Below are 14486 nucleotides of genomic sequence, written 5' to 3'. Positions count from 1 at the left end.
CTTTATGGTTCAACTTATTGCATCAAAGCAAGGAAATTATGTTGCACTTCCTGTATAATGTTTACAGCTACATAACTTCCTGCTGCAGCTGCTAAAGCCTGGTTGTTCAAGTTTTTAATGATTCAGCCTTCCTTTTTTCTCTTTCACTTGTGAGAAGATGCACTTTTTTAAAGTTTCTCCACAGACTTTGATGAGAAAATAAAAATAAATTATGTAATACAAACAGTTGCTGCTGATGACTTCAATTAGAACAGGATGTCACAGGAAATAAATTAATGAGTGTAGTTAATGGGAATGAGGTGGGGCTATATATTAGGCAGGTCAATGGCAGTTTACCTGTGATTGAACAACAGCCAGGGTCAGCAATTTTCATCCACAGAATGCCTAAGTAACCACTCATGCTACCCACTTTATTGATTGTATGCATTTTAGATTTCTGATTGTGATCAATAAAGCTTATCTTAAGGAGACAGAGCCATAAACTTAGGACTCCATGATGCCCCTTTGCCACAGACTGGTCAGCTCACTCCCCCTTGATTGAATGATTGTCTGAACAAAATGTTATGAGTAAGAAAAGAAATCCAGTCTTACTTTTTTTCGTTCTAAACCCCAAGCTTAATGTTCAAAGCTGACTAAGTAGCAGTTCTGGCTAAACTGAGAAAATAAATACTTGTGATGATATAAACTTAAATGATATCTGGTAATAGTGCTTGCCTCTCTACCTCCCCCAAGAACAAATATGGTAACCTTCTGTATATCTCTCTGGTGTTAGATTGGAATGAAAATAGTACCATATGTAGGTCACCTGGCATTCTGGGTAGTTTCCCCAGACTGCCACTCCCACATCAAAAAACTGAGAACAAGAAAAAAGGCCTTCCAAAAACTGTGGACCAAAAAAAAAAAATAAAAAAAACAAATAAATAAATAAATAAATGTTACAAATGGCAGTTCCCCCTTTCTCTCAATTCTAGTTATAGGTCCAGATGAAAGCAAAAAAAAAATATATATATATATTTTTATATATATATATATATATATATATATATATATATATATATATTTAAATATATATTTAATTTGCTGCTGTTATATGTATACACAGCATGCCTCCTCACCCCTTCTCTCAAATGATAACTACCTTCTTTAAACCTCTCTGATGTGAGATAACAGTGCAATAATAAATGGCCACCACAGTACTATATTTTCACTTGTTGCTGTATATGTATATATATATATATATATATATATATATATATATATATATATGCCATTTTATACAACCCACACATGATAGCTACTGCTTTACAAATATGATGTTTGATTGTGAGGAAAGTGAAAAATAATGATCATAATAAGGTATTCCAACTTGTTGCACCTAGATAGTACACTACGTCTAGACAAGACTAGACAAGATACTGTGGCCTTCTTTGCATACCTCTGAGTAATGACTGTGAGTAAGTTAAAGAAGTAATGACCACAGTGTCACTTGCCTCCACATAGCCAATAGTGACCATCTGGGCATACCTTTGAGTAGGGCTAGGTTTAGGCTAGTGTGGTCCAGGGTAGATGTTGAGGATGACCTCCCTACAAACTTGCAAAGTCTGTGTCAGAATTCCATTATACATCTGAGGATATGGGGTGGAAATCAAAGCACCAGGATAAAACCCTTACAGAGACAGACAGGGCATGTAGATTCAACGAGAGAGTAATATGGTGCCGATGATCAGTTACTGTCGCACACCTACTGCCAAGACCACCATATATAGTCACTTATTGTGTGCAGTGCTGATCTTTGACTGTGATTGGAAGTGAAAGATATTATGACTAGCTTACCTTTAGATGTACTGCAATACTCCCTACACACAAAAAGTAATTTTCATTGATAGACAACCTCCTTATCCATCAATTCCAGCCACTTTATTAATTGTAAATACCTCAGGTTTTGGATTGTGTGAACAAATGGTCGCAATAAAGTATCAATAAATTATACTTGATTGCTTCACACAAATATGCATTAGTTCTGCAAAGCCAGCATAATGAATGTTTAACTTGAGCAAGTAGCAAGGTCAGTTGCTTTGATCCATAGACAGTGCCTGCACCCAGCAGATACACTGCTGCATCACTCCCTATGCACAGAAAGTAATTTTCATACAGAAACAGCAACCATCCAAGCAATTATGGCCACTATGTATATGTTAGATATCAGATTGTGATATTAACAAATAATAATAATAATTGGCCACCTAATTTATTTAGACCTTCCCACATGCACACACAAGTGGATAGACAAACAGATACACACACACACACACACACACACACACACACACACACACACACACACACACACACACACACACGCACACACACACGCGCCTTACCCACTCACACGCAGATACGTGTGCACACACACAAACACATTTGCGCACACACACACACACACACACACACACACACACACACACACACACACACACACACACACACACACACACACACACACGCCTACCCACTCACACACACCCATGCATACAGACATACACACATACTCACAAACAGACATGCACACATACACATCACAAACACACTATTAAATCTATAATGAGATTACTCAGCAGAGTAAACCAATTTGTTTCTTTTTTTTTTTCAAATCAGAACTCAAACGTGCAGTACTGTGCAAGGAGTTCCAAGACTAAACTGTCAGAAATTATATTTTATTTCAAATAAAATATAATTTTTTGAAATTATATCTTATTTCAAATAAAATATAATTTTCTGACTGCTGTTTTCATTTGTGGGGCTGCCACCCAGCCGCCCCTGCCTGTGTAATTAGCCACCTTGCCAACAAGTTGCCCAGAAAGCCAATACCTGACCAGACACAGTCTGATAGTAAAGAAGACATTGCTGTCTATGTGCAAAGCATTATGACAAGTTAACCTGTAATTACAAAAGGCTGTAAAAAACGTTAAAAAAATCTTCCAAACAAGGCAATGAATTACAAATAATCATTAAACATGTAAGAGATGGGTGAGCCTTACTGTTGGACACAAAACCTCTAATGTACAAATGCTGTATTGTCAGAAAACAATTGTCTAAACAGAATGGTTTTCTACTGTTTGAAGAAAGAATTAAGATGTCATCTTCACAATGTGCTGAAGTGCTGAGTCAAAAACATTAAGTTCATTAAGGCCTAGCTACTGTAAGTGTTATGAAAGATCCAAGATGTCTGTGTGGTTATTGCAATGCTTATGTCAACAGGCTAGTTTCGTACAATACATTAACAATTCCTGGAGACTAATCAAAGAAATAGCTACAACCTAGTGATTACAAAGGCAGCAGGACCTAGAACAATATAGCAATAATTCGCCCTCGGGACCAAACAAAGACAACCGTGGGTAAATCCGCATTACCCACACCCAGAAGTGAGTTATTGCTATTATACTATGACATTATTTAAGAAAAGAAATAATTACTTTTCTTAAATAATGGCATTGTATAATGCCTCTTTGCTGCCCTTCCGCAGCTGGCTGGTATCTGCGGCAGTTCTGATGTACTGCGCATACCTATGCAGTACATCAGAGCTGTGGCCAAAAGCAACGGAGAAAGCAAGATCTCCATTGCTTTTATCTCTGTTGCTTATTTTAAAGCTGTCTCGCTATGTTAAACCCATTTAACATAGCGAAACAGTAAAAAGCAACGGAGATCTTGCTTTCTCCGTTGCTTTTTTTTTAAACCTGTCTCGCCATGTTAAATGGGTTTAACATAGCGAGACAGCTTTAAAATAAGCAACGGAGATCTCCGTTGCTTATTTTAAAGCTGTCTCGCTATGTTAAACCCATTTAACATAGCAAGACTGGTTTAAAAAAAAAGCAACGGAGAAAGCAAGATCTCCGTTGCTTTTTACACACTGTGTCGCTATGTTAAAGGAGTTTAACATAGCAAGACAGCTTTAAACAAAGCAACGGAGATCTCCGTTGCTTTTTTTAAACCTGTGTCGCGATGTTAAACTCTTTTAACATAGCGAGACAGTGTTTTAAAAGAGACTTATACTAATGGAAAAAGTCTGGGCGACCGGACCTTTTTCCATTAGTATAAGTCAATTTACAACGTGCACGCTGGCCAATCAGCGTGCACGTTTTGGAATATTAATGGGGGGGTCATGGTATAATCTGGAATAAAGACACCCAGATAGTTCCAGTATAATAAAAGCATCAGGGTTATAATAAAGAATTTTCAACTATATGTAAATATATTGCCGATACAAATAACTCCATATGAACTGCAGAAGGAGGCAAGTCTTGATTTATTGCAGGTACTGAGAAGAATAAAGCATATGGCAGCACATTGGATTAAGTTTCTGAGCTTTTATCAAGCTTTTTCTTGCAGTCAAAGGTACAGGAATTGATCCCTGAAACCCCATTTGCTTACTGTATTACTCTGAGCAAGTCATAGGTTCATAGGTTCATAGGTTCATACTAGGCTATCTGCCCTAGGGCATTTATAAGCCTAGCCCAGAGTTTTTGTGGCTTACGTCACCCCTTTCGATTGAAGGATATTATGCCCATTATTTTGCTGTGCCTCTGTCAAGCAGTGACACTGATGTAATCCCTGGGGTATACCTGCGATCTCCCATCCATTGGTCAAGATTTCTCTTGAACAAAGCCAGCGAGGTGCTCTGCCTCACATGTACCGGAATTTTGTTCCACAGCATAGGGAGTCTCTGGGTGATTAATCTGTCCCCCCAGCATGTCCTATTTATGACCATGTCAATTTTTAAGTCTCGTGCTCTTGTGGATCTGATGGATTTAGATTTTTTGAGGTGAAGCATGTTCATTAATTCCGGATTGGACATGGCCTTGTATGTCAGGCACAGGTCACCTCTGAGCAGGCGGTAAGTGACTGAGTAGAGCTGGAGCTCCTTCAGTCGGGCAGCATAGGACATATTTTTGAGACCCTTTATCCTTTTGGTGAGGAACTTTTGGGGCCATTCCAATTGCTGCAGGTGTCGGGTCAGATACATTCCAAATGGGGCGTTGTACTCAATCATCTGTCTGATGAGTGATGAGTACAGGGGAATGATGACCTCCCTTGACCTAGATGTGAAACCCTTCATGATCAGGTGGGCAATGTAGAAGGTCTTCCTAACAACTTTGGCAATGTGGGTGTCAAATGAGAGGTTACTATCAACCTGGGTTCCCAGATCCCTGATAACCTCTTCTGTGCTTAGTGGATTGCCACCTATATGGTAGCTAGGGGTAACCTTGTTTTTCCCAAAGGGTATGACTATGCATTTTTTAGCGTTTAACTTTAGGCCATGGCTTTGGCACCAGTTATCCGTTTCTATGAGACCCTTCTGAAGGATATCTGTGTCTGATGTGTTTTCAACTATGGCGTCCAGTTTGCAGGCATCTGCAAACTTTGTCAGCCATAATCCTCCTGTGCTTGCCTGTACTTCCGAAAAGTAGATGCTGAACAAGAGTGGACCCAGGACCGAGCCCTCTAGGACACCACTTGTGACAGGCTTGGAATCTGACATGGCGCCAGCAACTCTAACCCTGTGGGTTCTGTCACTTAGCCAGTTTGCAACCCATCTTGTGACGTATGGGTTTACATTTAAACTGGTGAGTTTTTCTATGATGCCTGAGTGGGGTATCGTGTCGAAAGCCTTTGCCAGGTCAAGGTAGGCTGTGTGGACTGCCTTGCCCTCATCAATGGCCTTGGTGACTGTTTCGAAAAAGTCAACCAAGTTTAAAAGGCATGATCTGCCCTTGACAAAGCCAAATTGGGTTTGATCCAATGTCTGCAGGTCCCCTATGTCTTTATTTATGAGTTCCATAATGATCCTCTCCATAGCTTTGCAGACCAGGCTTGTCAGGTTGATGGGACGGTAGTTTCCAGGGTCGGTGGAGGCACCTCCTTTGTGTAATGGGACCGCAGTAGCCGTACGCCATTCCTTGGGTACGTATCCTGAGGTGAGGCTAAGATTAAACAGCTGCCCTAACTGTGGGTTTAATTCCTCAATGAGCTCGTGGAGCACACAACTGGGGACACCATCTGGTCCCATGGATGCTGTGTTTTTCGCCTTGGAGAGAGCTGTTCTTACTTGAGCATTTGAGATGTTTGGGAGGCTACAATCCTCTGGTATAGATATTTCTCCTTTTGGGGGGGGGGGGAGTTTGCACTGAACCTGTTAGCCAGTATGCTGGCAATGTCTGTAGGTTCAGTGATCTTTACATCATTTTGAACCAGTTCTGAACATATCTGGGAGTTTCCTCCCAGGTTTCTAATATAGCTAAAAAAGGCCTTGTGATTGTCTTTTGAGTCCGTGGCAATTTTTCTTTCAAAATTTGCTTTGGAGGATTTTATGAGAGATCTTAGTTTTTTACTTACGATGATCAAGGGTGTCTTCCCTTTTGAGGATTTTGCTCTATCTTGTAGTAGCCTTCTCCTTTTGTTGTAGAGCTTGTTTATGGCTGGGGTCCACCAGACTGGATGCCTGCCTTTGGTACAAAGAGTCTTTGTTTTGTTTGGGATTGCCTGATCCATGCAGTCCTGGAGGTGCTGGTAGAAGGCATTTGTAAGTGATTCAGCGGCTTTAGTGATGGTTTCCGCTGGCTCAGGGGCCTTGAAAGAGACCACACCAGTCCTAAGAAGTGTGAAGTCGGCTTTAGAGAAGTTCTTCACTGTGGTCTTTTTTATCTGGGGTGGGGCGGATGTGGACTTCCAGTGAGATTAGTTTATGATCTGATCTCACCAATGAAGGGTATATCTCGGTGTTGAACATTGTGACCCCATGTTCGTGATGATGAGATCCAGTATGTTTTCACCTCTTGTGGGCATGGTGACTAGTTGTTCCATGGCATTAGAGTTTATGAACTCTAGGAACCTTTGGGCTAGAGTGTTGGGGCTTGAGTAGTGATCCCAGTCTATGTTCGGATAGTTGAAATCACCTAGTATGATGGTGTTTGGGGTTACATTTATCCCCTCCAGAGTTTTCAGGAATGCTGTGTGAGGTTCCTGAGTTTGAGAGGGTGGCCTGTAACATGCTACAAATTGTAGAGCAGTCTTGCCTACGGTTAATTGCACCTGGATGGTCTCCGGTGCATCGTGCGTTGCCACCAACCTGGAGGTGAGGGTGTCTTTGATGAATATGGACACCCCTCCTCCTTTCTTGGTGTTGTCTGGATTTTGGGGCCGGAACGCATGATATGAGGTAAAACTGATAGTGCCGGGGTGCTCTCAGGAGCCTTGTACCAGGTTTCATTCACAGCACAGACATCAATGTTCTCCATACTGAGAAGGGCTTCGAGTGCGTGCATCTTGAGGTTGAGACTTCTGGCATTGAGCAGCATTACCCTTAGTTTTTTTCCTTTGTTTTGTTCTAGGGTGGTAGGTTTAGAATTTGAGCCTGGCCTAAAAAAGGCACTATGGGGGTGGCAAGAGCCTTTGCCAATATCCGGAAGCCCAGGGGTGACAGGTGCAAGCCGTACCTTGCGAAGCAACGTGGCTTGTCCAGCATAACCAGACAGTGCTCCCGGGTCACCCCTGAAAAGGGACAGCTGGGTCCAGTGAGCTTATCTGGTTAACAAATGCATGCAAATTAAAACTGAAGCAATACTAAGTTCAAAACCTTAATCATACCCTGATTATGAGTGAGGTCCAATCCTGCCAAGGTACTACTCTCAGCTCATTTACTGCAAAGTCCTTCATAGAAAATATCTATTGAATTATATGAGTTCAAAAGAAAGATTTTCCTTGTAGGTAGTGGAATGTTACTCACAAGATATAAATATTACATGTGCCAAGAAATTATTGTCCCAGGTGCACGGACAGCATATCTGCTTGTTTTGTTTTTTGCTCCTCACATAAAATGTGCAGATTCATATGGTGCCCAGACCTTTAAGATAATATGGTGCTCCTCCTTAACTGGATGACAAATGAGCCAGCTGTGAAGTAATCACACACTTTGTATCTACAAAGTTCCAGCAGTTTGCTGAGGACTATGGCTTCATAGATACTATGCCAAGTCCACACTATTCTTAGTCTAGAGTAGTTGCTGAAAGAGCAGTCTAAACTGTTAAAAATATACTTTGCCAACCTGATCCTCACAAAGCCCTTATGTTTTACTATGCTAATCTACACAATGCTATTGGAACAGGCCCTGCACAGGTAATGCTTAGAAGACAAATCAGAACTTCATCTTCAAGCTTTATTTCCCAAGGTGTGACTTGAGACTCTTGGTATGCAAACTGTTTACATGCCTGTAGAATTCAGTGCTTAGAAATTTTGGGAAAGAGTCACTAGCACCGACTTTAACAGGTTCATCAAACATTTTTTATTTATATGACTTACTCAGATTTTAATATTTGATTCAACCAGCTTTGGTATTAGGACACAAAGCAGAAACAAATGGAAAAATACATTGCAAGTAGTGATAAAAGTGAACAGTAATGCGCAGAGACTTTCTTCTCACAATAAAAGCACAACGACTACAGACAGTAGAACTGAATTTCTTATATTGCCAGTTTGATGACAGTTTCTGAATCTGCACCCTTAAATCATCAGGTGAAATGTGCTACTTGTACACCTGTTTGATTAAAGTGTTACTAATTTTGACAAACAGGTACATCTTGGCACATTAATTTCTTTGAGGAAATATGCTCTTGTCAGCTCCTACATTGCCTGCCTATCCACCACTAACAAAACAGATGACAAGTCAGTGACAGAGCTTCATGGATTTTACAACAGCAATAAAATCCAGCTTTCAGAGCTAAAATAACCACTGTTTTTATTTTGTGAAAAATGTATGGAAATATTTATTTTCCCTTTAACTTTACTTTTCCTGATAAAAAAAATAAAATAAAATAAAATAAAAAACCGTAAACATAAAAATGAAACCAGTGAGTAAACAAGTAGAAGGTACTGTGTACAGTCCAGGACACAAAAAAGCCAGCACTGTGATCTCTGCCTTATTTACAATTCCTTGGGAAGTACCTTTAATTGAACATAACTCCACTTCAAACTGGTTACTAGACATAGACTGCCAACAACAGTAGTAAACATGCAACTACACTATATATTCCACAATGTATCTTGGCTTTTCAGCAAAATGTTTTTTTTTTGGCAGAAAAATACAAAATACTCCGAAGCAGATTGTCCACATTTAAGAAAGCAAATGTGCAAGTCATGTTTCAATAAAAAGCTATCAGCTTATAAAAATGATTCTGGTGAGAAGCAGTACAAATTGTTCTGAACAGTCCTCAGGTAGGTGACAAAAAATCCAACACTTTTTTTATGTCGTGGTCAGCGCCTTTAATAGAATAGCGATAGTGCTTCAAACTGGCAATCAGACATAAACTGCAAAGAACAAAAAGGTGAACTTCAAATATTCTAGATAACAGACTCAAGTCATCAACTGTGTGCATTCCACAGTGTGACTCAAGCTTTACAACTGAAAGTAGTTTTGTTGAGGGGAAGATACAGAATACTCCAAAGCAGGCTATCCACATTTTAAGTAAACAAACGTGCAGGCCACATTGCTGAGTAAAACAACATCAAAGAGATGGCATACTGCTTTATAAGGCCTAGTTGATAGTTGCTCCCACATCACAGATAGCATTTCTTGTATGTTTACGTAATTAGAAGTTCCCAATGCTCTCCACTCTTGTAGAAAGGGCAGCCATCTGTTAAATAAGTGGGATATTGGCTTACATTTATTGTAGCCAGCTCCTCCAACAATCTGTCCCTCATTATTTTCATCAAACTTAATTGCAAATTTCTATCCCAGCTCAAGAGGCACATGTAAGCCAGTTTAATCTTGAGGACACCAGCTTTTTTCAGAATGCAGCACTCAAACACCATGACACAGCTAATGCAGTTTTGCTTTTCTTTTTAAATATACGTCAGGGTTGCAAAACATCTAGTAGTAGCCTATTGGCCCCTTTCACCATAATGACATGCAGGAAATTAATGTCTCACTGACATATAACTGAGTCAATGAAAACATGAAATATGGAGCCATCCATTGTCAAAGCAGAATAGTGAAGCAGGAGGGTTTGGAAGATATGACAATGCCAGTAATTCTACCATATTATAAAGAAAAAAAAACACCAGCATTAGCCCCCTCACTGCTTCCAGGCCCAGGACAAAGTTCCTACTTGAAACTTCCACAAGGCAGTCCTGCAAGACAGAATCAGATTTCTTACAATCTGCAGTAATTTTGGTGATGTTGTCTGGACTTTATCAATGATTTATAATTATGCTTCACTTCCTGGGCACTAGCTATAGGCCACCTCATGGTACTTGCCTTACTTCACTGAATTCTGATGAATTTACAAAAATTAATAAGAAGTTTCTGTTTTCCAAATTATTATCTCAACACAATCTTACTAGACTACTTTGGTGTAAGTGTTAAACAGTTATAGTTTCCTTATTATTAAATGACAACACAGTGTATCAGGAGATGTCTAAATCTGATGTATACAAGGCATATTAAATATGATTCACAACTAGTAGATTGCTTGTTTAACAGTGTATGTTTTGTATAACTTTTTGAATTTTTTAATGTTGACCATCTGGCACAGTGGCTCAGCAGATGTTTTGATCACCTCACAGCAAGAGGTTGCCTGTTTCGATTCTCAGCTGGGGCGCCTTCTATGCACATGGGTTTCCTTCAGGTGCTCCAGTTTCTTCCCACTTCCAAAGACATGCAGCAGTTGGATTGGACATGCTAAACTGGCGATATGTGTGAATGTGTGTTCGAGTGTGTGGTGTCGAAGAGCTACCATGGCAAGGCTAGCCACTCGGTGTAAACCTTGGCTTTAGATGATTTGTTACTGTTGCAGTAACACCCCGACCACATGTTTAAAAATGGGAAAAAGGGGTTATGGATGGATGTGGTTGGGTTACATCTTTGGAATTCCTAAAAATATATAAAGGAGGTCAAAACCCTCCAATGAGACTATTGTAAAAGTGCATAGCTCAAAAACTAAACATTACATTATTTTGGACTGTATTTTACAGCCAATGATGAAGTTTTTTCCTTCCTTTACTAGAGACTCCTGGCATTTCATGGAAAAACTGAGAAATGTTATAAGCGATGAAGTAGACTTTAGTGATGTAATTTTGATTACTGTGTACACTGAAGCTTTGTACACTTCTATTCCTATTGACAAGGGGATTGATATGGTCAGGTATATTATTAGCGTGAGACATGAGTTTTTCAACCAGTTTATTAATTTTATTTGTCTACTGCCTGAATTAGGGCTGGACAGTATATATATATATATATATATATATATATATATATATATATATATATATATATATATTTTTTTTTTTTTTTACTATTAATGAGAAATGGTTTCATTATATTTTTGGAGTTGTGATGAGACCTGCTTTGTTTCCAGTATTTGTCAATTTCCTAACAGAATGGGAGGATACTATTCTATACAGGAGGAATGATTTTAAACGCGGTTTTGTTTTATTCATGTTTAATTGATGATCTTTTTGTTGTGTGGAGAGGCAATTAAATGAATTTGAAAAATAATTTTTTTTACTTTAAATGTGAGCACCTCCATTTTAACATTTACATTTAATTATGACTCTGTTAGGATTTACTATTTGGACATACTAATATCAAGGGATGGTAAAGGCACTTGTTTCATTTATTTAATTTATAGGAAGGAAAGTTTACTAGTTCCTGTTTGCATTTTCAAAGCTGTCATATCTTACACACTAAGAGGGTTATTAAAAAACAGCTTGTTAGATTGAGTAGACTGGTTTCAGATGACAGAGAGTTTAATAATGAAAATAACATTTCAAAACATTTTTTCTAGAATGAAGTTTTCTTATTAGATAAGTGGATGACTTTGCTAAGGAGATGACAGAGAATAGATAGTCTAAATGCCCTATTCTAAAATCAGGTTTTATTTTACAATGTCATTCAACAAAGGGAGATCAAGTATTACTGAAATATGTGCTTCCTAATTATGTTGACAGTTTGGGAATTATGGATACCATCAGTTGTAACTGGTAAATTTTATGGGAGAATAGTGATGAAGCAACTGATAGGTGAAATACCACAGTTTATTAAAAGTAGACAGTGAAATATGAAAGATTTGCTTGAACACTTAGATATTGAGTGTAGAAACAGATATAGTACGAGGGGCACTTTTTCTTCATAGGTTCATAGGCTCATAGGTGTGTACTAGGCTAATGGCCCTGGAGTCTTTACAAGCCTAATCCATAGGATTACCCTGGCATCATGCCACCCAACCTTAATTCCCAGTGCCTCTGTCAAGTAGGCCAACTGGAGTGATCCCTGGGGTGAATTTTCTAATCCCCATCCACTCATCAATATTTCTCTTGAAGAGGACCAGTGAGACCCTCTGTTTGACATGTATGGGAAGTCTATTCCATAGCGTGGGCAGTCTCTGAATTATGAACCTTTCCCTCCAGCACATTCTGTTAATTGTGGTAATGAGGTTGAGGACTCGGGAATGTGTGGTGCGGAGGGATTGGAATTTCTTTAGATGTAGCATTTCTAACAGAGCTGGGTCAGACATGGCTTTGTAAGTCAAGCAGAGATCGCCTCTAAGTAGGCGATATGAGACAGAGAATAGTTGGTGTTTTCTGAGTCTGTCCATATAGGACAAGTGATTAAGGCCTAGGATCCTCTTTGTGAGGTACTTTTGCGACCTCTCAAATGGGGCATTGTACTCAATGATTGGCCTAATGAGGGAAGAGTAGATGGAGACAATGACCTCTTTCTTCCTGGATGCAAAACCCTTAGTAATGAGATGTGCCGCATAGAAGGACTTTCTGACCACAGTGGCAATGTGGTGTTAAAAAGAGAGGTTGCTGGCAACCTGTGTTCCCAGATCTCTTATAATGCCTTCTGTGCTCAGTGGACTATCATCAATGTGGTAATTCATGGGAACTGGGTTTTTCCCAAAGGGGATGACGGCACATTTTTTAGCATTGAGCTTAAGGCCATGGTTCTGACACCAGTCATTGGTCTCAGTGAGGCCTTTCTGTAGGATGTCAACATCTCTTGGGGAGTTAATAATGGCTCCCAGCTTGCAATCATCTGCAGACTTTGCCAGCCAGAGTCCCTTCATGTTGGCCTGGACGTCTGAGAAGTCGATACCAAACAGGAGAGGACCCAGGACTGATCCCTGTGGGACTCCACTCGTGACTGGTTGGCAGTCTGACTTGGAGTCAGCTACTTTCACACTGCAGGTTCTATCTGTGAGCCAGTTTGCAACCCACCTAGTGATATGCACACACCAAAAGACAGCTAGTTCACCTAGTGATATAGGGGTTGGTGCCTAGCTTAGTGAGTTTTTCTGTGATTCCTGAGTGGGGAATGGTATCAAAGGCCTTGGCCAGATCAAGGTAGGCTGTATGAACCACCTTGCCTTCATCCACAGCCCTGGTGACTGACTCAAAGAAGTCGAGCAAGTTGAGTGGGCATGATCTACCCTTCACAAAACCAAACTGTGTGGGATCCAGAGTTTGGAGATTCCCTATATCCTTGTTTATTAGGTCCATGATGATGCATTCCATAGCTTTGCATATCAGACTTGTCAGGCTAATTGGGTGATAGTGCCCAGGGTCTGTAGTCACTCCTCCTTTGTGGAGAGGGATGACTGTAGCAGTGTGCCATTTGGTAGGGACTAGCAGGGCACATGGGTGAGGTGCCAGTTCACTCTATAGTTCATGTAGAACACAGCCAGAGATATTGTCAGGTCCCATAGAAGCTGTATTCTTGGCCTTGGACAGTGCTGTTTTAACCTGTGCAGCAGTAATACCGGGTGCCTGGCAATTGACTGCTATTATGATTGGTCCTTTGGGGGGAGAGGGGTAAAGTTGGCACTGAATTTGTCCGCCAGTATATTCGCAATATCTGTTGGCTCAGTATAGGAGGTACCATTGTGCAGTAGCTCAGAGGAAATCTGGGTATTGCCGTGGAGATTCTTTACATAACTATATAAGGCCTTGTGGTTGTCTTTACTATCTGCTGCAATTCTGTTTTCATAGATAGCTTTAGAGGATTTGATGAGGGATCTCAACTTTTTGTTGAGGCAGATAAGGACATTTTTTCCAGTTTTGGGGCTTCACCTTATTCCGCATCAGTTTCCTCCTTCTGTGATCGAGTTTGTTTATGGCAGGGGACCACCAGATTGACTTCCTTTTTTTTGGAGGAGAGTGTCTTGGTTCTATTGGGTATGGCGAGATCCATGCCTTTGTGTACGTGTTCATACAGTGCATTGGTTTATGATTTGGTGGTCATACAACTATTCTGCATTTGCACGGGTGCCATGAAATTAGCCATCAGAATTTTAGGAGCCCAAAGTTAGCTTTGGCGAAGTTTTTCATGGTGGTTACCTTGGCAGGGTGTGGGGTGAGAGGGATGTAGATTTCCAAGGTGATTAGTTTGTGGTCAGATCTACCCAGGGAAGATTTGACTATTGGTGTAGTGC

This window comes from Protopterus annectens, chromosome 8.part0 (genome assembly GCF_019279795.1).
Source record: "Protopterus annectens isolate FY-2018-M chromosome 8.part0, PAN1.0, whole genome shotgun sequence".
Classification (NCBI taxonomy): domain Eukaryota; kingdom Metazoa; phylum Chordata; order Ceratodontiformes; family Protopteridae; genus Protopterus; species Protopterus annectens.
The sequence above is the reverse complement of the archived record's forward strand: the minus strand, read 5'-3'. Positions refer to the sequence as shown.